The sequence below is a fragment of the Schistocerca serialis genome, chromosome 5 (assembly GCF_023864345.2).
Source record: "Schistocerca serialis cubense isolate TAMUIC-IGC-003099 chromosome 5, iqSchSeri2.2, whole genome shotgun sequence".
NCBI lineage: Eukaryota > Metazoa > Arthropoda > Insecta > Orthoptera > Acrididae > Schistocerca > Schistocerca serialis.
This window is the reverse complement of record NC_064642.1, coordinates 625,556,740-625,581,995: the sequence shown is the minus strand read 5'-3', so window position 1 is coordinate 625,581,995 and position 25,256 is coordinate 625,556,740. Positions and strand designations below refer to the sequence as shown.

Below are 25,256 nucleotides of genomic sequence, written 5' to 3'. Positions count from 1 at the left end.
AATTATTAATATAGTTGTTTCAAGCGAAATCTTATGATATATATGCGCAATTGGTCATATTACTGAAAAAAATCTTCGTCAGAGTGTTAGTGCACCACTGATGTTCGACTTTGAAGAGTATCCATACACTGAACGTTCAACTTGTGCGCTTAACTGAGTGGTGGTGGACAGTTGTTTAAGATGAGTTCGTTAGTAAAAATGGCGAGGCTTCTGTAAATCTTAGAGGAAAACAACACGTAAAAACATTGTGGACAATGGAAGTAACTAATGTTTACTTACGTGGGCTCAATTAAGATATACTTCTAAGGCTACCGTCACTATTTAAACACAGATGACAGGTACACAAGATTACAGTGCATGTCTCGTTCTTTTGTGTCCAAACTATCATAGGGCGAAGCCAAGTGTCAATATTTTTCTGGCTAGCGTCCTACTCACATAAGATTTTCATTTCCTAGTTTGCATGTAAAATCTATTTAACTGCGTGTTCCTTCTTTTTTTTAAAGACACACAGCCTCTGGATTCATCATTGGAGAGTGCTTTTGTATTTAAACCTAGGTGGTTACACTGATCCATCTGGAAAATCTATCAGATAAGCCTGGCGTCGGTATGTTCCGCTGAGTCAAGGCGACAGATCGAGTTCTGACACGGATACACAGTTGGGAAAGCGAAAGAGAGTGGAGCACACCCACGGGTCCGTGGTTCCTGGGAGGGTTTTCCATGTCATGCACACTCAAACGTTTTACCATTTCCGCTTACATATCCGGCACACGCACGCATGCTCGTAAGTTACTTATCAGTAATTTTACTTGTTTACGAACGTCAGGACATGTCAACATGTTGTCTCTGACCGGGATAAGAATGCGGTAAACATCTCCGTAACCGCGTTATATCGATTTCAGTTGTGTTTAGTATGTTTTCAATAATTCTCGTCAAACTGATTAAGTTCCTGGAGAACTTCTTTTTCAGTTTTTAAAATCAAGTAATTTTTTAGTGAGTGGAAAAAAAGTTCAAATGTGTGTGTGTAATATTATGGGTCTTAACTGCTAAAGTCATCAGTCCCTAAGCTTACATAATACTTAACCTAAATTATCCTAAGGACAAACACATACAGCCATGCCCGAGGGAGGACTCGAACCTCCGCCGGGACCAGCCACACAATCCATGACTTCAGCGCCTTAAACCGCTCGGCTAATCCCGCGCGGTAGTGGAAAATAAACGTATTTAATTCGCTTAATAACGTTAAACGATGAAGGCATGAACAATCATCATAAAACGCGCACACGCGCGCGCGCACACACACACACACACACACACACATACACACACGCGCGCGCGCACAAGAAGACTTAAGGAACGTAGTTGTTGATATTCGCTCTACGAACCGGTTCGCTTTAAATATGTAAAGCTTGGATTAAACAGCTTTAATAGGAAGAAAGTTCATAAAAGACAGACAACAAAAAAAGTGAAGAAAACTTCCATAGAATTTTCAGTTCCATGGAGAAAACTGATCAGAAATGTAATAAAAGTAATTTAACGGTTTTACCAATATTTTAGGTTGGACTCCATGAAACAGTACATTTACATTAAAGAAAAGTAATTTTTTGGAGTCCCTAGAGCTATGTCGGTACTTTCTCTGATTTTATTTGTATGAGCCATACAAGTTATAAGCTTCGATCAAGAAGTTCCCGTTTGAGGGCGTTGCTCCAGCATATATATAACATAGCACGACTTCGATCTGGGTATGTAAGCACCGATATGTACCGTAGGTCGGGGATCAGAGTGGCATTCGTGTCTTTCCGAGATGTGTGCGGTAAAGACGGAACGTGAACTATGGTGACGTTATTACTAGATGCGTCCAAACAGGATCCACGTGTGGTTATTGCTTTCTTGGTCGCCGAAGTGCAAACACCGGCAAAACAGCCATCGGAGAAGGAAGAATGCGTATGTGGCAGCATGTCTGTCGAAAGCTGCGACAAGTCGTGCTGCTGCTTCATGACAACAAACGTCCGAAGTATGGCAAATGTATCCCAGAAGTTCTGATATTCCCCAAGCGATCATCACCCCTTCAGTCCCTTAAGAAATGGCCTTTAGAGGTCGACGGTGCCTGTTGGACGAGGATTTGCAGCAGGCAATTACGGACTCTTTCATGCAGCAGGACATAATGATTTACCAAACGGCTATCTTCAACCTGGTGCGTCTGTGGGAAGATGCCTCAATGCTCACGACTATTTTGCCTGATTGGCATATCGATTGTGGACTGTACAGTCGTCGAACGGAAACTTTTTGATCGTCCCTTATATTATAAATCATAATAAGAACTACGATTTAATCCAATTTTTATGCTTTAAAATATCAATATTTTCTTGTGAAAGATGTTGTACTCCACCTCCAATGTTCGGTTTAGCAGAGTTATTATAAATGAAGCTCCATCTGCCATGAGGGTGTAGTACCCTCCCCAATATCCAAAAGGTCTCAGCCGTTTACTCAGAGACTAGTAACGACAATCACTGATTGTACGTAGTAAATTCGTTGATCTGTATGGATTATGCTTCTACGGTTCGCCGTCTGTCCTGACATTGTCTTCCCCTGAGGAGTACAGTGACGGAAAAAAATCGTAACACCAAGGAGTGGTGCGACATAATCGAAAGTTGGTAGGCGTGTTTCTACCACTGAAAGATAATGGTTATTAAAATTTCGCGCCATTCACCTAAGAGTGACACTAGCAGAGCCACTAAGAGCACGAAAATCAGAGTTGATTTAAATATGCGCTGTAGCGGTCGTGACCGTTAGTTACCTTTGACATTGGATGTGATGAGCTGACGTTAGTCAAGAATGCTTCTAGGGCGACAAAGACGCCGTTATCAACACGTCACTGAGTTTGAACGAGGTCATGTAATGGGATAACGAGGAGCTGCATGTTCCTTCTGCGATCCTGCAGAAAGACTTGGCAGAAATGTAGCCACTGTTCATAATTCTTGGCAGCGGTGATTAAGAGAATGTACGGGCTCAAGAAGACCGGTCTCCGAACGGCCACGTAGCACTACTGACAGGGAAGATCATCGTGTTCGGCGTATGGCTGTGGCGCATCGTACTGCATCTGTTGCAGCAGTTAGAGCAGCAGTTGCCACCAAAGTGACGCAACGAACTGTTACAAATCAGTTACTTAAAGCACAGCTCCGAGCCAAACGCCCTGTAGCGCGCATTCCACTGACTCCAAACCATCGCCATTTCCGACTTCAGTTGCGTCGAGATGGAGCTCATTGGAGGGAAGGATGAAGGTCAGATGTGTTTTCTGATGAAAACTGGTTTTTCCTCGGTGCCAGTGATGATCGTTTGCTGGTTAGGAGGCCAATTGAGGGCCGGCACGCAATCTGTCTTCGTGCTATACACCTGGAGTTATAATCTGGGCTGTGACTTTGTATGAGAGCAAGAGCAGTCTCATGGTTATGGCACGCACCCTGGCTGCAAATTTGTACGTCAGTCTGGCGATTCGACCTGTTGAGTTGCCGTTCATGAAAAGCATTGCGGGGGATGTTTTCCAACAGGATAACGCTCGCCTACATACCGCTGTTGTAATGCAATAAGCTCTACAGGGTGTCAACATGTTGCCTTGGCCTGCTCGATCACCAGATCTTTCTCCAATCGAGCACATAAGGGACATAATCGGACGACAACTGCAGTGTCATCCACTGATCAAGTGCAGCAGGCATGTTTGCAGGTGACGGTGTCGTTTATCGACTAATAGAGTCATCAGAAGACCAAAACAAATTGCAAAACGATTTAGAAAAGATATATGAATGGTGCGAAAAAGTGGTAGTTGACCCTAAATGACAAAAAGTGTGAGGTCATCCACATGAGTGCTAAAAGGAACTCGTTGAACTTCGCTTACACGATAAATCAGTCTAATCTAAAAGCCGTAAATTCAACTAAATACCTAGGTATTACAATTACGAACAACTTAAATTGGAAGGAACACATAGAAAATGTTGTGGGGAATGCTAACCAAAGACTGCATTTTATTGGAAGGACACTTAGAAAATTTAACAGACCTACTAAGGAGCCTGCCTACACTACGCTTGTCCGTCCTCTTTTAGAATATTGCTGCGCCGTGTGGGATCCTAACCAGGTAGGACTGACGGAGTACATCGAAAAAGTTCAAAGGAAGGCAGCACGTTTTGTATTATCGCGAAATATGGGAGAGAGTGGCACAGAAATGATACTGGATTTGGGCTGGACATCATTAAAAGAAAGGCATTTTTCGTGGCGACGGAATCTTCACATGAAATTCCAATCACCAACTTTCTCCTCCGAATGCGAAAATATTTTGTTGACACCGACCTACATAGGGAGGAACGATCACCACGATAAAATAAGGGAAATCAGAGATCCTACGGAAAGATAGAGGTGTTCATTCTTTCCGCGCGCTATACGAGATTGGAATAATAGAGAATCGTGAAAGTCGTTCGATGAACCCTCTGCCAGGCACTTAAATGTGATTTGCAGAGTATCCATGTAGATGTAGATGTAGATCCCACAAACTGACATCCGGGAACTGGTCAACACAAAGCATGCTCGCATTCAACATTCTGGCGGATACATACGTTATTAATGTAGCAGCATTTCACATTTGCAACGGCTTATCTTGGAATGTTAATCAGTGAAGTATGTTACACAGACAAATGTATTTCCGATATTTCATTACTCTACATTAATTTTTTTGGTGTTGCGATTTTTCCCTCAGTGTAGCTTCCGATGAAGCTTCGCAGGGAGACGGCAGCAGTTGTCCAGATGAAAAAGTCAGTCCTGCGTGCGGCCAGCGCCTCCTGCAGTGCGGAGAAAGCGAAACCTACTTCTGCCTGTTGCTGCCGACCTACGTTACGGAAGCTGCCGGACGCCGCACTGGCCACCAGCTGAGCGACCTTGGCCGCGCCCGAGGCTGTCACCTCGACACTGGACACCGTGTGGGGTCATCTGTCTGAAGACTGGCTCTACCTTCTCTCAGACAGGTCCCTCACAAATATAACGAAGGCACTGCATCAAGAGCATGGTTGCAATCGAGATAATCACCATGCTTTCGACCGTTTTAATGCTGACTTTATCCTTCCCTCGGCGCTGATCCAAGTTTCGATTCTAGGAAGGAGGTCAGATGTTCGCTACTGCCTTCGCACCTCCCAAATACCATCGTCACCAAAACTTTTCCGTTCCACAGATATATAGGATTCTTATAACGATACTAAAACATATCATTACTATGGAATGAATACCCCTAGCTGCATACAGGCGTTGATATAAGTCAACGGGAACAGTTGAAAAATGTGTGCCCCGAGCGGCGCTCGAACCCGCAATCTCCTGCTTACGTGGCAGACTCTCTATCCATCTTTTTTTTTTTTTTTTTTTCGTAGTTGATCGTTGTATTCGGTTGGTGCGGACGTCACATGACATCCGGTCAAGGTCGTTTGTTGATCCTTCCACTCAGTTTTTCATTACAGGGGCCAAGCAGCTCTCTGACCGAACACGCTGAGCTACCGTGCCGGCGTTTCTGAGCCACCGAGGACACATAGGTTAGTGCGACTGCAGGGACTATCTCTGGCACGACTCCCGTGCGACCCACATTCGCAACTTACTGTACAGCACTATATTCATAGTGCCCCTGCCCATTATACTCATTACTCGCGGCTTTTTGTCAATTCCCGTAAGAGTTCGGACAATGTTTGTGCATCCGCACAGAAGAAGGTCAAATGGTCGTTGAGACTTAACTATATATGAAGATGGTATCTATTCTTTCGGACATTCATATATATAAAACATATCATATACTTTAACGTAACATTCAAATTGAAGCTCAGGGTAGTATAGGATGTCCCAAAAGTCTTTCCGTGATTACAGACATGCATAAAGCATGAGATAGACAAATACTCGTGAATTGCATGTTACATATTAAAGTTTTTGTGCAGTACGTACTTGCTTTTGCTTTGTTACAGCACCCAGTGACACCATCGCCAAATAACGTGTACTCAAACCAGATGAAGGCCAATGTGTCGTCTGGTATCCCGAGACAAGGTCATCAAAAGCACTCGAGAGAAAATTCCAGGTGAGATACCAGAGACCGCCACAAGATGTTAAAAGCAACAAGATGTTGAATGTGAAGTTTAAGGAAACACTGATCGTCTGTGATCTCCCTAGAACAGGTAGGCTTGGACCTATTACGCAGACAATTCGAACAGTGAGAGATGCGTTCGCGAGAAATCCCAAAAAATCAGTCTGCAGAGTCTCGCGATAGTTGCAGATTCCGAAGACATCAATGCAACGTACTCTGCATAAACATTTCTTTTCCGGGCGTACAAAGTCCAACGGATTACAGTGCTCGTTACGACTTTGCTTTTGCTATGGTGGCTGAGACTTAGGAAGATGACGATTATCTGAGACGTGTCCCTGTCTCAGATGAGGCCACATTTCATTTCAACGGGGTTGCCAGCAGACACAATGGTAGGATCTTGGAGTTCCAGAATCCCCACGCTGCGTTTGAGACGGTCAGAGACTGACCTACGCTGAACGTGTGGTGCGGTCTTGTGCACGACAAATTCATACGTCATTTTTTCTTCAGTGAAGAAATCAGGGCAATAAGTATCGTGATACGCTGTAGTTATTTGTTGTGGATTCAAGACATTCCGGACTTAATTTTCCAGCAAGATTGCGTGCCACCTCATTGGCGATTTAGTTGGTCGTGCGTATTTGGACAAAATTTCGTGGAAGATGGATCGGGCGTGGTGGTCCCATCAAGTGGCTTCCGCGATCACGCAACGCAACTCCACTGGATTTCTTCCTTTGGGGTTGTGTCAAGGATCAGGTTCACCAAACACCACTGAATGGCATCGTAGCATTACGGCTCGAAGAACTACAGACGTCATAACACCTATCCCTCACGAAATATGAACCAACACTTGGATGGAATTGGAATATCACCTGCAACGAAAGGAGCACACATCGAATTTTATTAATTTTTTGTGTGTGTGTGTGTGTGTGTGTGTGTGTGTGTGTGTGTGTGCGCGCGCGCACGCATACATAGAAACTTGAATACGTTTCCTGCGCTTCAAGATAACAGATATGTGTCTGTGTGTCATATTTCCTACTTTATGCATGTCTGTAATCGGGGAAAGACTTTTGTGACACCCTAGACATTTACAATGAAATTTGCACTCTACAGCGGAGTGTGCGCTGATATGGAACTTCCTGGCAGATTAAAACTGTGCGCCGGACCGAGACTCGAACTCGGTACCCTTGCCTTTCGCGGGCAAGTGCTTTCTTTTCATTCTAGAAACAACCCCCAGGCTGTGGCTAACCCATGTCTCCGCAATATCCTTTCTTCCAGGAGTGCTAGTTCTGCAAGGTTCGCAGGAGAGCTTCTGTGAAGTCTGGAAGGTAGGAGACGAGGTGCTGTCGGAATTAAAGCTGTGAGGACTGCGCGTGAACCGTGCTTGGGTAGCTCAGTTGGTAGAGCACTTGCCTGCGAAAGGCAAAGGTCCCGAGTTCGAGACTCGATCCGGTACACAGTTTTAATCTGCCAGGAAGTTTCACCCTGCACATCGTTTGTAAGGAATTTGTTTAAAAGCTGGAAAAGTATATGTGTCGTGCAACTGGTCTAAGATCCGTAATAGCAACAAATTGTCACGACTTTCATATCATAATAATTTACATGATATGAAATCGAGGTATGCGTTCACGTCTCATGTTTCACGTAGCACTATTACGGTGAACGAAGGTCAGCAGACTAATGTTAGGTGAGCGTATAAATGGAGTAATGTTGTTTCTTTCAGACATTTCCGTCAACGTTCGGTATAGTCAGTCTTCGTTTTATTTCTTTTTCCTTGCTAGAGGACATTTTCCTATTTATTTTGTATTACTCAATTTGTGATCTGCCTGTCGTACCTGTGGACCTACGAATCATGTCGGATTTATTGTTGATATCAGGCGTCGACCAATACTGGCTCTTCCCTTGAATTTATAAAGAGTGGAAATAACGCTGTAAAGCAAAAGATAAGACTACACCACTTTTTTAAATGTATCCACTGCTATGATTGTAAATACATGTAACATATTGCGAATACATACACAGAAAGACCCTGCATTGTACGAGGATACGATCGCAGAACAGTCCGTGGAAGCAGTTAAATCCATAAAATATCTAGGAATATGCGTGTGGAGCGATTTGAAATCGAACGAACTCATAAAATTAATCGCTGATAAGACAGGTATCAGAGTGACATTCGTGGAAAAATCCTCAGGAAATGTAATTCATTATCAAAGGAAGCAGTTTACGAAGCACTTGTTTCACCACTTGAATACTGCTCGTCAGTCTGGGATCGACACCAGACAGAACTGATAAAGGAAATAGGGAAGATCCAAAGAAGAGCAACACGTTTCGTTACAGATTTATTTAGTCAGCTCTAAGGGCAGAATATTTCCAACATTTCGCGGCCCTGTCAGCAACTGTATAAATATTAATTTTAATTTTAATAACCAACAGCAGATAAATTATAGGTAAAAGGTGCAACTGAGGCTGTTGGTAATTAAAATTAATCCAACGGCAGACGCTGCAGAAGAGGCGTCCTGCGCCACAATGTGATTCTGTTAAAATTACTAGAGAATACGTTTGCTAGAAGAGTGAACCAATGTATTGCTTCCTCCTACGTACATCTCGAGAACAGACTATGAAGATAACATTAGAGAGATTCGAGCTCACACAGAGGCATACCAGCAATCGTTCATCCTGCGAACCATACATGACTCATGGCTGTAGATGTAGACTGTTATCTTCCACCCGTCTCACAGACTAAGTTACTGATCACCGTAAAATGTTATTCCATCCATCGTCACAAAGAGACCGTTTGATTCGTTTGTACGCAATAATGAAGGAGGTGAAATGTCCGCAGAGACTTATTAACGTAACTAAAGTCTTACAGTAACTACACTGTGTGATCACTAAATTATGTTAACCGTATTACGTCAACTGTACGAATGCATATTGCAAAGGCCGCGAATCAGTGGTAAACATCTTAACCCAATACCTCGTCACTAGGTTCAAAATGGCTCTAAGCACTATGGGACTTAACATCCGAGGTCATCAGTCCCCTAGACTTAGAACTCCTTAAACCTAACTAACCTAAGGACATGACACACACATCCATGCCCCCCGTAGGTTCGAATCCTGCCTCGGTCATGGATGTGTGTGTCATGTCCTTAGGTTAGTTAGGTTTAAGTAGTTCTAAGTTCTAGGGGACTGATGACCTCAGATGTTAAGTCCCATAGTGCTCAGAGCCATTTGAACCATTTGATCTCGCAAGCGACTTTATTCACGTTCTGCTGCTTTAGCCGAGGTTCTGTGGGAATCGTCAGTATGAGGTAACGAAGTTTGGGATCGTTAAAGAAGCTTGGTAACAGGTTGCCAATGAAAGCTAGCGATGATTTCGGCGAATAGTGATTATCTAATGACGTAGCAATGTATGTAACTGACCAGACAGTTGAACACTAGTTCTCGTAGTTAAATATCTGTGATGAAAATGCGCCATTATTCTAACGTACGGGACATAACAGTAGAAGACCATTATCTCACACGCTGCTCATCAGTGACAGTTAATTTTGTGCAAGAGACTTACCAAGTGGATGGTCGTTCACTTAGAGTGCTCTTTATTTCCTTCATTTAATGTGTGAGTGTATGTGTCTTTGCCGTCATCTGCACTGCGCTGAGGGTTAATAGTGTCTTCGTACTGTAGATAAGCTCTTTATTTCCTTCATTTAATGTGTGAGTGTATGTGTCTTTGCCGTCATCTGCACTGCGCTGAGGGTTAATAGTGTCTTCGTACTGTAGATAACGGGAGTTGTCTGTTGTGGGACACGTCTACGTAGTATGACGCCTACAGAGGAGCTCTTGACTAATTTTCGGTATCGCAATCTACTGGAAAATTTAATATTTCCGTCAGTTATTCGCTAATGAAGATGGCACTTACTCAAGACTTTTATCGTCGTTGCCTTTGTCCAGATTCAATTTAGAAATAATCTGTCATCCTCCCCACATTAATCAGTTGCGCAACTTCATCGTGCATAACATCCGTTATCTCGTCTACGTACGAGCCACAACTACGTTATCAAACTGAATGTTATGTTTTAGCAACCTCACGAACTGTAGTGAGAGATTATAGTCAGCACCTCGTTACAAATTAGTTGGCCATTTTTTATTTTCTTTTTGCTGAACACATAAGCCTGCATAGTTTTAAATAGTCATAATTCAGTAGTACAACCACTGTTCACAGAAACTAAAGTACTTGGAGAGTTGCTCCTGACGAACTGACCAGGATATCGAGCTTTATGAGCCGACCGGTGTTGCCGAGCGGTTCTAGGCGCTTCAGTCTGGAACCGCGCGACCGCTACGGTCGTAGCTTCGAATTCCGCCTCGGGCATGGATGTGTGTGATGTCCTTACGTTAGTTAGGTTTAAGTAGTTCTAGGGGACTGATGACCTCAGATGTTAAGTGCCATAGTGCTCAGAGCCATTTGAACCATTACAGCTTTATGAACGTTTACTGAAAACGATCTTCGTAATCATTCTTACAATGACTGAAGAATAGTTTTTGGATTTTGCACTCTCATAATATACAGACAACAAAGCTGTATAATCCCACGGAGGTGAAACAGCCGATAGAAAAGAAAAAAAGCTCAGAACTTTAAAATTCAATAAAACGCAAGAGACGAAGAGCCTCTAATGCATTAAATATATTTCATTCTTGAAACTCTTTATTAACTTAAACATACCCCTCGAAAGCGCAGAAGATGAAGCATACATTCTTTACAGGTAACTTACGCCTCAGAAAAATTCGAACCATAAGATATCCAGCTGGAAGAACCATTGAACGTTATGTGGAGTACAGCAAGCAGAAAGAACTGAAAAAAGTGATGAAAGGAAAACTTGAGTATAATGACGATGTTACTCTCTCATTGTGTGAGATGTGATAAGAATGTTATTCTAAAAGAAGTCATCCGCACATTCACTCCAAGTACTTCAGGTAAGCCACGGGTACACCTCTATGACTGAACAGAGCGAGGATTTGAAGACAGTGTCTGCCGAATTCTCTGCTAAGTACCGGATATCAATTACCTCCTGAGCATTACGAATGTACTTGTTTCAGCAACATCTATAACGCTTTTGTCTGTTCGTCCAATGAGTACCTAATATTAAGAAAGCTCTGTTAATCGCATTATACGAGTAGATGAAAACAGTTTCCAGGCGACACATGACGATAATCGGAAGAAAACATATATTCTTCCAGTCAATAACGTCTCCACCACCCAAACCACTAAAAATAATTACATAAGGTATTCGAACCTATGCCCTGGAATAAAATTGTAATGAGAAAATATCACAGTGCTACCAATTACGTGTAATAATTTTCAATATTAAAATAAATCATGAAGTATATAAAACCTCGAGATACTGACGCTTTTGACGATGAAAATATTCAGTGCCATTCAAATCGACCGTTAATTAAGCTTTCAAATTTCTTCAAGCGTCAACTGGAAACATCAATTTTGTCCATATGTGTCCTGTGCCACGTGAAGAATGCGAAAAACATGAATCTGCAGAAAATGTTTGGAGTTTACTTCAGATGTCATTTCTCAAGCTGCTGATTGTTTTCTCTTGGTACCCGTCCTGGATCGCCTGTTTACGACTAGAGGGACGCTTTCAACATTCCGCAACAAGTGGGTTAATGACTGTGATGGTCGTCCTAAATTAGGAGTAACCATTTTCTCCCGAGATGAAAAACATCTGCCTCCGATTCGAGGCTTCACTTCAGCTCAATACCTCTCTCACGCTTTCCTCCTCTCAAGCTGTCGCAAAAAAACTGCAGAAGTGGCTCTTCTTGTTACAAGAATAAGTTGGTGAGCGGTTGAACGGAAATCGGAATATAGTGTCCAGTGACAGCATATTTTGGGAAAGATTAATTTCCACAAATAGAATTAGCTGCCTCAGCAGGCGTCTGCGACAGAAGCGTCGTTATACACATTCTGATCTGCGGCATATGTCCTTACCTGTGGCACAGCACTGCTCCGACGGAACTGCTAGTCCAGCAAGATCAGAAGTGTGTCTACGGACTTTAGAAGTGTGAGTGATACGTAGTCGCAAACTGAAGCTTTGATTTCGATGTCACTGAGTTCACGAGCAGCTCTCTTGGCAGTGCTCTTGCCGCAAAAGTAACATCAGGGCCGCGCGGGATTAGCTGAGCGGTCTAAGGCGCTGCAGTCATGGGCTGTGCGGCTAGTCCCGGCGGAGGTTCGAATCCTTCCTCGGGCATGGGTGTGTGTGTGTTTGTCCTTAGGATAAATTTAGGTTAAGTAGTGTGTAAGCTTAGGGACTGATGACCTTAGCAGTCAAGTCCCATAAGATTTTACACACATTTGAACATTTTTAAGATCAGGATTGGGGTCACCGTCCGAGGTAGAGGTTTATTGTGTCAGCGTAATGTTTATGTCAACGGCCTGTCAGATCATTGTGCGCTGCTGGCACTAGTATGGATGACCATCCGCGCCCCATGGCTTTTGAACTACCTGGATACCCTCATCCTCGTGATGCCCATTGAGGAACTGCTTGACCAAGTAGTACCGGTTACAGGTCACTAAAACTGATAATGATCGGCAGAGCCATGTGCTGGTCCCACCCCTCTCTATATCCACATCGAACGACGCCAGTCGGTTGTGGTTGAAACGGCGGTCGGCCGTTACCGTTGGGCCTTCCGAAGCGTGTTCGGACGTTGTTTAGGGTATGCCATTTATAAGCAATTGTATTATGAACAGGTGTCACGATGGGAAGATAGCTGCCGTCTCACCTACTCCACTGCCGTATGGTACACACCTGAAAAGGGCAAGCTACTTATTTAGCTTCTTCTGTGTTTTCCAGGTATTATAGATTTAAACATCGTGTGCGTTTTTCCTCTATTTAAGTGGTTTACTCCCGAGTTTTGTAACGACGTGTAAATTCAGTCAGTCGGTAGTCTGGCTTTAAGAGTCAGGGGTCGTTCGTTTTGAGCCTAGTAAGGGTCAGTCTGGCTCCTACTATGTCTGGTATACACCTCTGAAAGGCAAGTTACGATTTAGCTTCGTCTTTGTTTGTTACTAGTGTAGTTCATAAATTTTGTGCATGTTTTTTTCTCTGTTTAAGAGGTTTATACTCACATTTCTGTAATCGTAAAGCGTTGTCAGACAGTCTGTAGTGAAGTTTTCATTTTTGCTGAACAGCCAGCTTCACAGCTCATAAGGCATCAACCTCCACTGGTGACACGTCAGGAGGTTAGCAAGTTATGTATCTAGGTTTCTGTCTGCTCTTTCTTAGCCAGTTCTTAAGTTAGTACTGGTATGGGCGGGACGTTTGCAAGCTGTGTGCGGACGCAGTAGGAACTGGCCGAAGTTTTCGAACAGCTGAATATGCTACGGGCAGTCGTCTTTAGCCTTCTTCCTCGGGGTGTAGCGGTGACGGAGGATCTGGCACGTCGCGTGAGACACCTCAGATGTCGCTTGTTTCGTCCACAGGCTCTGCTGCCGAGGCATCTCAAAGTGTACTCGAGGCGGTGGAACCATCCTCACAGAAGGATGAGTGGCAGATAGTAACACGTTCGCGTCGCTCGAGTTGGTGGGCCATTGTGGAAACTGGCAGTCTGGCCTCGCCCATTCAACCTGTGAGAGGACACGTGGCCGCTCCTTCAGCAGGGTTCGAGCAGGCACACGGGGGATGAGTTTAATAGTTGTTGAAAGCTCCTACCTTAGGTGCGTTATGGAGCCCCTTAGGCAGATAGCGTTCAGGGCCGGAAAGAAACCCAATGTGCACTCGGTATGTCTACTGGCGGCCTTATCCGAATGAAGCCTCGACTGTGGCTATTGAGCATGCAGGGTCCCGTCATGTGCAAGTCGTGAATTTAAGGAAAGTATAGTGCCGTCATCTGCAAGTTGTGAATTTTAGGAAAGTATAATTCATTTGTAAACAGGTACGAGACACTAGTGCGGATCACTGTTGAGTACTAATCGAGTCCGCACTAGATCAGATTAAATGAATATACAGAAGCAATTTAGAGGTGGGCTACTGGATTCGAACAACAAGCAAGTGCGGCGGAGATGCTTCGGGAACTTAATGGAAATCACTGGAGGAAAGGCGACGTTCTTTTCAAGGACCACTATTGAGAACGATTCTACTGCCGCTAATGAATATTTCGCGTAAGGACCATGAACACTAGAGAGCTTAGGTCTCGTGGGAAGGCACACACACACACACACACACACACACACACACACACACACACACACACACACACACACACACACACACACAAACAAACAAACACCGTATTTCTTCCCTCGCTCTATTTGCGAGTGGAACAGGAAAGGAAATATCTCGTAGTATTGCATGATACCCTCCACCGAGCACCATACGGTGGCTTGGGGACCACGTATGTATGTCCGAATGTGCCTCGGAAGGCCCAACGGTAACGACCGACTGCCGTGCCATCCATAACTGACTCGCGTCATTCGATGCGGATATGGAGGGCGTGGGACCAACACACCGCTCTGCCGTAAAATGTAAATGTAGGCCTAAATGTATAATGCAACAATTCCGGGTCACACGACAGTGTGATGATGGCAGACAGTTTACTGGACGTGAAAGTTACAGTCGCCCACCAGATAGGCAAGAAATAATCTCTCAGAAAATCTCTGTGCGGTGACGTCATTGGGAGCAAACACGTTGGGCTGTTCATCTGTGACTGTCAAGAGGTTGTCTTCGCAAGATCCAGTAAGTCAAACAAATATTGATCGATTTGAGTAAAACCGCTGTCCTCTGGAGTGACTGTCAGTCTGATGAACGTGAGGATGAAACGGGTCACCGTGGCTCCCTTGCGTTGCATGTAGGACATTGAGAAAGTTATGTCACACGTGTCGTCCCACGCTAAGACCATTGTGCAAAAAAGGGTGGCCCATTGTCAGCAGAGAGTACGAGTTGCTCGTTTCCTGTTTATACAGTTCTGCCGCTGCTACAACACGTACATCACAGCGACACCTGGAAACGTACTCTTGAGTGGAATTACGAGGAACACCATTTTTCTTGTGAGCAAAGCTCCAAATTCCACATGGACTCACCGTCAAATTCGGGCTGTGTATGGACCAAATGCAGTGTCGTGCCCATCCGTAGTGAAATAATGCCAACAATTTGACCATGGCCGCACAGACATTAGTGATACTGATCAGAAAGGGAAGCCATCTACATCGACAACAGAGAGTAAATTGCATGCAATCGCGGAAGAACGTGTGGGGATGGGGAATAGTCTCTAACTGTGTGGATGTTCACACAGCAGTTATCGAATGATTCCGTGACCACCGAGCGGACTCCTAATATTGAGGAACTGAATGACTGGTAGAAGGTTCAGAAGGTTGTTTACAGAGACTTGTGAAAAATTGTGTCATGGATTTGCGTCATTTTGAAGTGTAACGAAACATTCAATAAAGTTTACTTGGTCTGACATAACAATGTGTAACTTTCTTTTTGAAGTCTCCTTGCAACAGTGTACAAGAGTAACAGTCTAAGAGTTGACATTTCGGTTCTTGACAAGAACACCTGATTTGAGATTCTAGTCACAGCCACCTACTATGTAATGGACGGGCAGAACATTATTCTGTTTTTTGAACCGTATTTAAATGCTCATCACACGCGGCGCAAAAGTTGACATTGATACAGAAACTCCCCCGACTGGCGTTCGAACCACGGAAAAAGTCTCAGTGACTGACGAGTCACTTTATATATTATCTGATGCGCAGGCGGTTGTGGATTCACTTAGTGAAGAGGAAATAGTAATTTGAAGTAAAGTAAAATGAATTGTTGTTGATGAAAGAAATCTTCCACAAAGTCTTGTTAATACAGTCGTTAGTGGTAGAGGCCGTGAGTTATTTCGAAAGTTCTCTCCTTTGAAGCATGATAGTATTACTCTACCTCTATTCTAAATTCACGTCTTCCGGCAGTGTCATGAAGGAAATAAAGAGAACAAAAATGCTGATATGTGGAGTTAGTTTAGGTACAGTGGAGATTACACCAATTTCAAGTCCCAAAACGCCTGAGAACTGGAACGTAAATGGCAAGCAGAAGAACTCAGCAAATGTATGAACAAGTTAATAAGGAAATAAAATAAGTCCGGTAGTATCGTAAATTTTTGCCCTCATTCATATTGTAACACGGTCTGCAATGTGATGCGCGATGATTTCAGAGCGGAAAGAAACACTGGGTGCTTACAGTATGGAATATACTAGCGCCTTAAGCACGATGTCTGAATAGGGAACAAGGGAAATCTTAATCGTAAGTTATGCAGTATATAACGATCTCCAAAGCATGTAATTACAACACTTCTGAACTTTTTATTTTTAAATGAATAAAAAAACTGGCAAATATTTTCTAGAATAACAAAACAGATCGAATAGTATATGAAAACGCCTAGCAACCTCATACGCTTGGGAGCTATGTGACACAATGCATGTGAAGTAGTTGGATGTCCATTTGGAGTTGCCGAGAAAGAGCTGTGTGCAGCTATGGGAGAATTCCTGGGGTGGCTCGTGCGTTTCAATTCATCTGTCCACTGCCTTCCAGGAGTGCTCCCCAAAATACAGGGCCATGGCTTCCGTAATTACTTAATCTCATTTTTATCACTCCTTTAAAATTTTGAGAAAAAAATTCAGAGTAAATGCAGCCTCCTCAATGTGAAGAACAAATATTTATATAAATTTGTTTTTGTTGAGAAATGGCATGGCAAGACAATGGCTGTGTGAAAATACAGGCATATTCTCTAGAAAAAGAAAACCACAGCGTCCAGCCACTGTAGCTGTTTCATTAGGAATAAATAACATTAATAATTATGGGTGACAGCTGTTTTCATCTTAATGTAAAAATTAATATGTAAACATAACATAGGATGTTCTCGTTCGCAAGAAAGTCTACTCAGTACCTAAAATATTCCTTCTTTTGATGAAGGTTTCTCGGGTCTCCAGCCGGGTGGCAGCGTTGATATCTCGCGACGTTTCAGGAAGTGTCAGACTACCCATCTTCTTCGCCAGAAGATGGGTAGTATGACACTTCCCGAAACGTCGCGCGATATAAAGGCTACAACCCGGCTGGAGACCCGAGAAACCTTCAACAACAGTTTACGCCGGGAAAGCCTACAGTCACATTCTTTCAAATGACTCTGAGCACTATGGGACTTAACATCTGAGGTCATCAGCCCCTAGAACTTAGAACAACCTCCAGCTTGCACAGTCACTTGTTGACAACTTGGGTTCATAATTTCGTCGGGTCTGCGCCACACTCGAACCCTACTATCAGCATTTACCAACTGAAATCGTTTGCTGCAATAGGCCATTAAGGTCATCGTCCTAACAGATACATTCGGTGTACGAGGGCAGTTCAATAAGTAATGCAACACATTTTTTTTCTCGGCCAATTTTGGTTGAAAAAACCGAAAATTTCTTGTGGAATATTTTCAAACATTCCCGCTTCGTCTCGTATAGTTTCATTGACTTCCGACAGGTGGCAGCGCTGTACGGAGCTGTTAAAATGGCGTCTGTAACGGATGTGCGTTGCAAACAACGGGCAGTGATCGAGTTTCTTTTGGCGGAAAACCAGGGCATCTCAGATATTCATAGGCGCTTGCAGAATGTCTACGGTGATCTGGCAGTGGACAAAAGCACGGTGAGTCGTTGGGCAAAGTGTGTGTCATCATCGCCGGAAGGTCAAGCAAGACTGTCTGATCTCCCGCGTGCGGTCCGGCCGTGCACAGCTGTGACTCCTGCAATGGCGGAGCGTGCGAACACAGTTCGAGATGATCGACAGATCACCATCAAACAACTCAGTGCTCAACTTGACATCTCTGTTGGTAGTGCTGTCACAATTGTTCACCAGTTGGGATATTCAAAGGTTTGTTCCCGCTGGGTCCCTCGTTGTCTAACCGAACACCATAAAGAGCAAAGGAGAACCATCTGTGCGGAATTGCTTGCTCGTCATGTGGCTGAGGGTGACAATTTCTTGTCAAAGATTGTTACAGGCGATGAAACATGGGTTCATCACTTCGAACCTGAAACAAAACGGCAATCAATGGAGTGGCGCCACACCTACTCCCCTACCAAGAAAAAGTTTAAAGCCATACCCTCAGCCAGTAAAGTCATGGTTACAGTCTTCTGGGACGCTGAAGGGGTTATTCTGTTCGATGTCCTTCCCCATGGTCAAACGATCAACTCTGAAGTGTATTGTGCTACTCTTCAGAAATTGAAGAAACGACTTCAGCGTGTTCGTAGGCACAAAAATCTGAACGAACTTCTCCTTCTTCATGACAACGCAAGACCTCACACAAGTCTTCGCACCCGAGAGGAGCTCACAAAACTTCAGTGGACTGTTCTTCCTCATGCACCCTACAGCCCCGATCTCGCACCGTCGGATTTCCATATGTTTGGCCCAATGAAGGACGCAATCCGTGGGAGGCACTACGCGGATGATGAAGTTATTGATGCAGTACGACGTTGGCTCCGACATCGACCAGTGGAATGGTACCGTGCAGGCATACAGGCCCTCATTTCAAGGTGGTGTAAGGCCGTAGCATTGAATGGAGATTACGTTGAAAAATAGTGTTGTGTAGCTAAAAGATTGGGGAATAACCTGGTGTATTTCAATGCTGAATAAAACAACCCCTGTTTCAGAAAAAAAAGTGTTGCATTACTTATTGAACTGCCCTCGTACGTCTCACACTTATTTCAGCCAATGTTTTAGCCTTGACAGCTCTCAGAACTACCTAAGGACATTACACACATCCATGCCCGAGGCAGGATTCGAACCTGCGACGGTAGCGGTCGCGCGGTTCCAGACTGAAATGCCTAGAACCGCTCGGCCACTTCGGCCGGCGATGATAAGATTCGCTGATGACATTCCTATCCTTAGTGAAAATGAAGAATTACAGGATCTGTTGAATGGAATGAACAGTCTAATGTGTACAGGTAGGGGCTGAGAGTATGTTGAAGAAAGAGGAAAGCAATGAGAAGTAGCAAAAATGAGGTTAGTGAGGAACTAACATCAAGACTGTTGCTCACGAATTAGATGAATACATTCTGCTACCTAGGCAGCGAAATAACCCATGACAGACGGAGCAAGGAGGACATAAAAATCAAACTAGCACTGGCAAAAACGGCGTTGCTGGCCAAGAGGAATCTGTTAGTATCAAACGTAAGCCTTAATTTGAAGAAAAAGGTTTCTGTGGATGAACTTTTGGAGCGCAGCATTGTATGGTAGTGAAACATGGGCTGTGGGAAAACCGGAACAGGCAAAATCGGCGTGGAAAGGAACGTATGGAAAACAGTGAGAAGAATAAGAGGCAGGATCATAGAACATTTGCTAAGATATCATGAAATAACTTCCATAGTATTGGAGGGAGCAGTAGAGGGTAATAATTGCAGAGGAAGACAGAGATTGGAATACATCCAGCAGATAATTGAGGACGTAGGTTGCAAGTGCTACTCTGAGATGAAGAGTAAGGAAAGGAATTCATGGCGGGCCACGTCAAACAAGTCAAGAGACTGATGACTCAAAAAATAAATAAATTATGAGGAACTGGATCAGGGTGATTAATAACATTCGGTTTCTCACACAGGTGAGAGGATCGCAGGTAGAACTACATAGGCCGCCTACCTTGTTATGGCTTGGAGATACAGTTTTTGTTAAGAATTTTTGGGCCAAATTCCTGCCAAACGTTTGCCGCATTTCGTTGGTCGATGTGAAATTCTAAAGATGTCCACCACGGTAAATCTCCAAATGAAGATTGTAGCTACCGGTAATATCCACAGAATGCATCCGTTATGGTGACAAAGTCACGGGATAGCAATATGCACATATACAGATGGCATCACTTACACAAGATATAAAAGGGCAGTGCACTGGCGGAACTGTCATTTGTATCAAGTGAGTCATGTGAAAAGCTTCTCAACGTGATTACGGCTGCTCTATGGGAATTAACAGAATTTGATCGCGGAATGGTAGTTGGAGCAAGACGCATGGGCATTCCAATTCGAGAATTCTGTATTCCGAGGTCCACAACGTCAAGAGTGTGCCAAGAATACCAAATTTCAGACAGTACCTTTCAGCACGGACAACACAGCGGCCGACGGCCTTCACTTAATGAACGTCATAGCGGCGTTTGCTTAGATTTGTCAAAGATAAAATATCGGCTGAAATGTGGGACGTACATCGAATGTATCCGTTAGGACAATGCTGCGGAATTTGACGTTAATGGGCTATTGCAGCAAACGACTGACGTGAGTGCCTTTGCTAACAGCGCAACATCGCCTGCAGCACCTCTCCTGGGCACGTGACCATCTCGGTTGGACTGTAGACGGCTGGAAAACCGTGGCCTGGTGAGATGAGTCCCAATTTCAGTTGGTAAATGCTGATAGAAGGGTTAGAGTGTGGTGCAGACCCGACGAAGTTATGGACCCAAGTTGTCAACAAGTGACTGTGCAAGCTGGTGGTTGCTCCATAAAGCGGTGGGCTATGTTTACAAGGAAGAGACTGAGTCCTGTGGTCCAACTGCACAGATCGTTGACTAGAAATTGTAATGTTAAGCTACTTGGAGACCATTTGCAAACTTTCATTGACTTCATGGCCCCAAATAACGATGGAATTATAATGGATGACAATGTGCCATATCACTGGGCCATAATTGTTGACGATTGATTTGAAGAACATTGTGGACAATTAGAGCGAATGATTTGGTCACTTAGATCGCCCGACATAAATCCCATCGAACAATCATGGGACATAATCAAGAGGTAAGTTTTTGCACAAAATCCTGCTTCCAACATTTTCGCAATTGTGGACGGCTATAGAGGCTATAAATTTATGCAGGGGCTTACAATGACTATTTGAGTCCATGCCACGTCGAGTTTCTGCACTACCCCGGACAAAAAGAGGAGGTAACTCAAGACTTTTGTCACCTCAGTATATTACTCAAGTTAAACTGGGATGATTATCTTGTGTTGATGATGTTGAGGCCAGCCAAGAACAATTAGGCTGATTCACTCACTCGATCCCTTCCCCCTCCTCCCCTCTAGAGTTTGACGTTTAGGAGAGGGGGGAGGGGTCCGAGTTGAGCCTTGCACACTTTCAAGATGTGATTGAAAGAATGATAGAACCTCTCGACCAGTTGCCAAGCAACATTCTGCACAGCGACCCTCGTGAATGGGCGCAGGTGGTATGATACTTCACCTCAGCCCCTGAGAGTCGGCACGTTCTTGCTGACCATTAAACGGAAGATGGCCATCAGGCAGCGAACAGTGTCGGGTGAGTGTGTTTGGAAGGCTGCAAGAAAACACCAGAATCGAGCCCCGTTCTGAACAGGTTGTCTGCACTGTCAAACTGCCGTTGATGGGAAATCGCAATACGTCTTTCCTTCGACCCTGCATTTTTCTCCCGTGCATACACAGATAGCGAGAAGCGGCGGTGACATACGGATTGGTTTGATGAGCATCTTATTCTGTGCTACGGTGTGCTGCACTCTTTACTTTACTTACCACACTTGCTAACAAGAGTTTACCGGTAGCTACGCTCATGGAACTGATTTGATCTTACGCCTATGAGCGTCTGTGGCATTTGCCTCTTGTGTATTGTGGATGATTTACAACGATTGTGGGTTGGTTGTAAGACGGGTTAGCATGCAGACGAGGCAAATTTCCTTAGTTTTACTAAGCTCATTGTGGCGTCCTGCTTTTGATTGTATCCCTGTTATTTTTATCAAACCGTCTAGAAAGGAAGTATATTTTAGTAAGAATCTTATCCGGCTGTGTTATACTTTTTGATTGGGGTTCGAGCCTGATTCTAATTTGAACTATTACTTGTTCTGTCTTGGATAAAAATATTATGTTATTGGAAGTCAGTTGGTGCGTTTGGTTTTAATTTTTTGACACCGTTGCCGATTTTTTAAATATTTTTTTAACTGGAAAGTTAATTTCAAGTGTAACCGTGAAGTGAATAGTCGTTGCTCAATTGCGCGGTAGCCCTTGAACATACATGTTGTATCAGTGTGAGCGTCTGGCTGAAGTTAATTATTCGTACCCGTAAGTGTCACTGCAATCAGTAGGTTCTCATTTGTTGAACTGCACTTGTAAATTTGTTTGTTATCCACCGTTCTTGTAGCTATAGCTAACTACCTGATCTGAACCGAAGACTAAACTTCCACTTGCGCTCGTTTCACTAGTACAAATTGTCTGATAAAGATTCTTTTCTCTGTTTTAATGTAGATGTGTTTGTGTAATACGAGTAAAGGATAGATACTGTAGAGCTTGAAGTTCTGTTCTGATCACTTAACCCATCTGCTAAGAAGAGTTTTTTTTTTTGAAAGGTGGATGAACCTTTTGAAGAACAGCGGTAATGGAGCGGATGATGCCTCCAGCAGGGGCAGCATGGCTTTAGGGAGTTATGTGAGTGAACGATAGCGATGCAACAGCCAAGTAATTTATATATTAAACACATATTGCCTTAACATGACGTTGTGATTATAAAAGTCGTATTACATCTCATAATTACACGTGTCCGTTTCATAAAAACCGTAAAACTTAGTTAAAAATGAACTAAAATATTCAGACTTGGAATTCAGATTACAAAAAATAAATAAATCTGGGTATAAAGTTAAAATATTATTGGAAGGCAGCTCCATCTTGCGGAAGAACCAGTAACTTGCTTCTCAAAGCAGATCGGTCGCCGCTCAAGCACTTATTTTAGAAGTTTTATGTTTCCGTAAGTGAACTTTTTAAAATATTTAATCTTTTCTAACCTGATGATATATAACAAAATCCTGTTGTTCCTTTAATCTTAATTATATGTCTGATGACAGCAATAGCCGAAACGACATTATAAAAACACACATATATAAAGCGATCTAGACCATCTGCATACTTTTCATCTTTTAATACGAAGGCTATTCGTAAAGTAAGTTCCGATCGGTCCCGAAATAGAAATCACTGTAAAACTCAAAAATATTTTATTTGCAACATTTAACTACACCTTCCAACCATTTCTCTACATAGTCATCACACTTACTTAGACGTTTGTCGTAGTTTTCCAACATCCTCGTCATAGAAGGCAGTCGCCTGTGCTTTCCACCAATTTTCTACGCTTACGTATAGCTCGCTGTCTCTGACAAAACGCTGTCTTCATAACCAGCAGTTCATGTAAGCAGAGACGAAGTTCAGGGGGACCCAATTACAGGTTGTATTGCAGGTGATCAAACACTTCCCATTGAAAACGCTGCTGGAGCAGCCTCATTGCCCTTGCAGAGAGCGACCGAGAACTGTCATGAAGAAGGAAATGCGTGACAGTTACGTTATGTGGACCGCATGACATCAGGGGAAATCTCTCACCGGGCCCTCATACTTGCTGGGAGATGCTATTTCCTTGGCATCTTTACGTGCTCACTGTACACCCATAACTGAAAAGAACGAATTAACGCGTTCGACAGGCATACTAGAGACACTGCCCAACACATCTGTGAAAAGCTTCAGAGAATTTTCACAGTGGTTTCCATTTTGTGAACTTACTTTCCGAATAGCCCTTGTATTTGGTTCGCGGTTGTTTACATTTTCAAAAGCTCTTGTCTGAGTCGTAGAATGTTAAGCTGCTGGTAGCCCAAGCTCCGCCTATATGGAGTGAGGGGAATGAAAAAACAACAAGAAAAAAGTGATCTAGGCGGTTTTATTCAAAAAATATTCGCAATGATCCCGGACTCACCGAGAAAATTTATTTCCTTTGTTAATATCTTTCTGCGAAGATATGGACATAGTTTATGTTGCTATATTCTAGAGAATTACAGCAAGGAGCTATAATCTGTTAAACAGGAGATTTATTCTATCATGTAGCTGACATATTTAAGCCAACCGTATAGAAATTAAATGAAATCAAATTTCTACCAATTTTAGTCAGAGCGCTACAGAAATTCAAAGTCTGAGGGTGAATGCAACAGGCGCAATGAACTGGCTGGATTCGGATGGATGTTATGTTGGCTGGATATTCATTTAAGTGGGGAATTCAAACGAAAGCTCATTTTCTTCAGTACACGACTCAGTGCTGCTCCTAAACAGTCTGCTGCTGATGCTGGAGTCACGGAACAAGCTCCTTCTATGCGCTATTTGGACTTGTGGGTTCGATGACGTAAACACGATTTGTTTTAGAGAGAACCGCAAAACGAAATCTACAGGTACTAAAATTGGGCGACTGTGCGGGCCATTTCTGAGGGCCAAGGCGACCTAACCATCTTCTGGGAAATCTGTTGCTCAGTTCTTGTACCACCCACGCGCAGAATGGGCTATGTGACGATCGTCTAGCATAAACATACGGTCTCTAATGTCTAGACCAACTTTCCCGACGAGAGCACTTCGGTTGTCAACAAATGTAACTTCGTATGTTACTTGTAAGTGTACCGGCGAAGTAATATGTACCGATAGTCTCGTCTCAAGGGATTGCTTACGACACATTAATGGATCACATCCATTGATGATTGATATGACGTACCCACCTAGAATTTTTTGTAGTCCAGTTATCAATATGGTGATATACAACACCATGGTTAGTTAACATGAGTTCTTCAGGGGACAAACACTTTGAAAGGCGTCCAGAATGAAAGTAATCACGGTTTATTCCTAGAAAGTAACTCTTCAATTTATTGAAATCGATGCATTGCAGTTCATTTGTCAGAGACCCTTGGTACTGGTGAAACTGGTGACCGTGTATTACATGCTACATGAATATAAGGCTCATACCAGTGACTGCAGCAACATTCTAACCTGACAGGACGACAAAAGAAACACCTTTCAGTCGTCTAGTTTTAAACATTATCTTATTTGGCAACCAGTTTCTGCGCTTTACTGCGCCATCTTCAGGCCGCTGGCCGACGTGTAGAAAGATTCTATCTCTGTTGTGATTAAAACAGGGGCCAGTTTACAGTTATTAGTAGATTTTTGCTATAGAGATCACTTCAACCATCGTCTGCCGACATCCTGTGTCGAACAGCCGGGTCCCGCAACCATCTCTAAAAAGATGGACATACAGAGACTTCTAATCTGACATCGAAGCTGTTGTTCAGCACGTAAGAACGTAATGGCTGTTGGAGCTCTATGACCATGACATATTGTGGCATAGGCCATGGCTGCTTCATT

The 25,256-nt window shown here is 43.5% G+C and overlaps 1 protein-coding gene across 1 annotated transcript in view; it reads right to left on the bottom strand.

The window, feature by feature from the left end:
• Positions 1 to 25,256, bottom strand: part of LOC126481382 (trypsin-1-like) — a 112,956-nt gene that overhangs the window by 62,436 nt on the left and 25,264 nt on the right. The window lies entirely within an intron of this gene.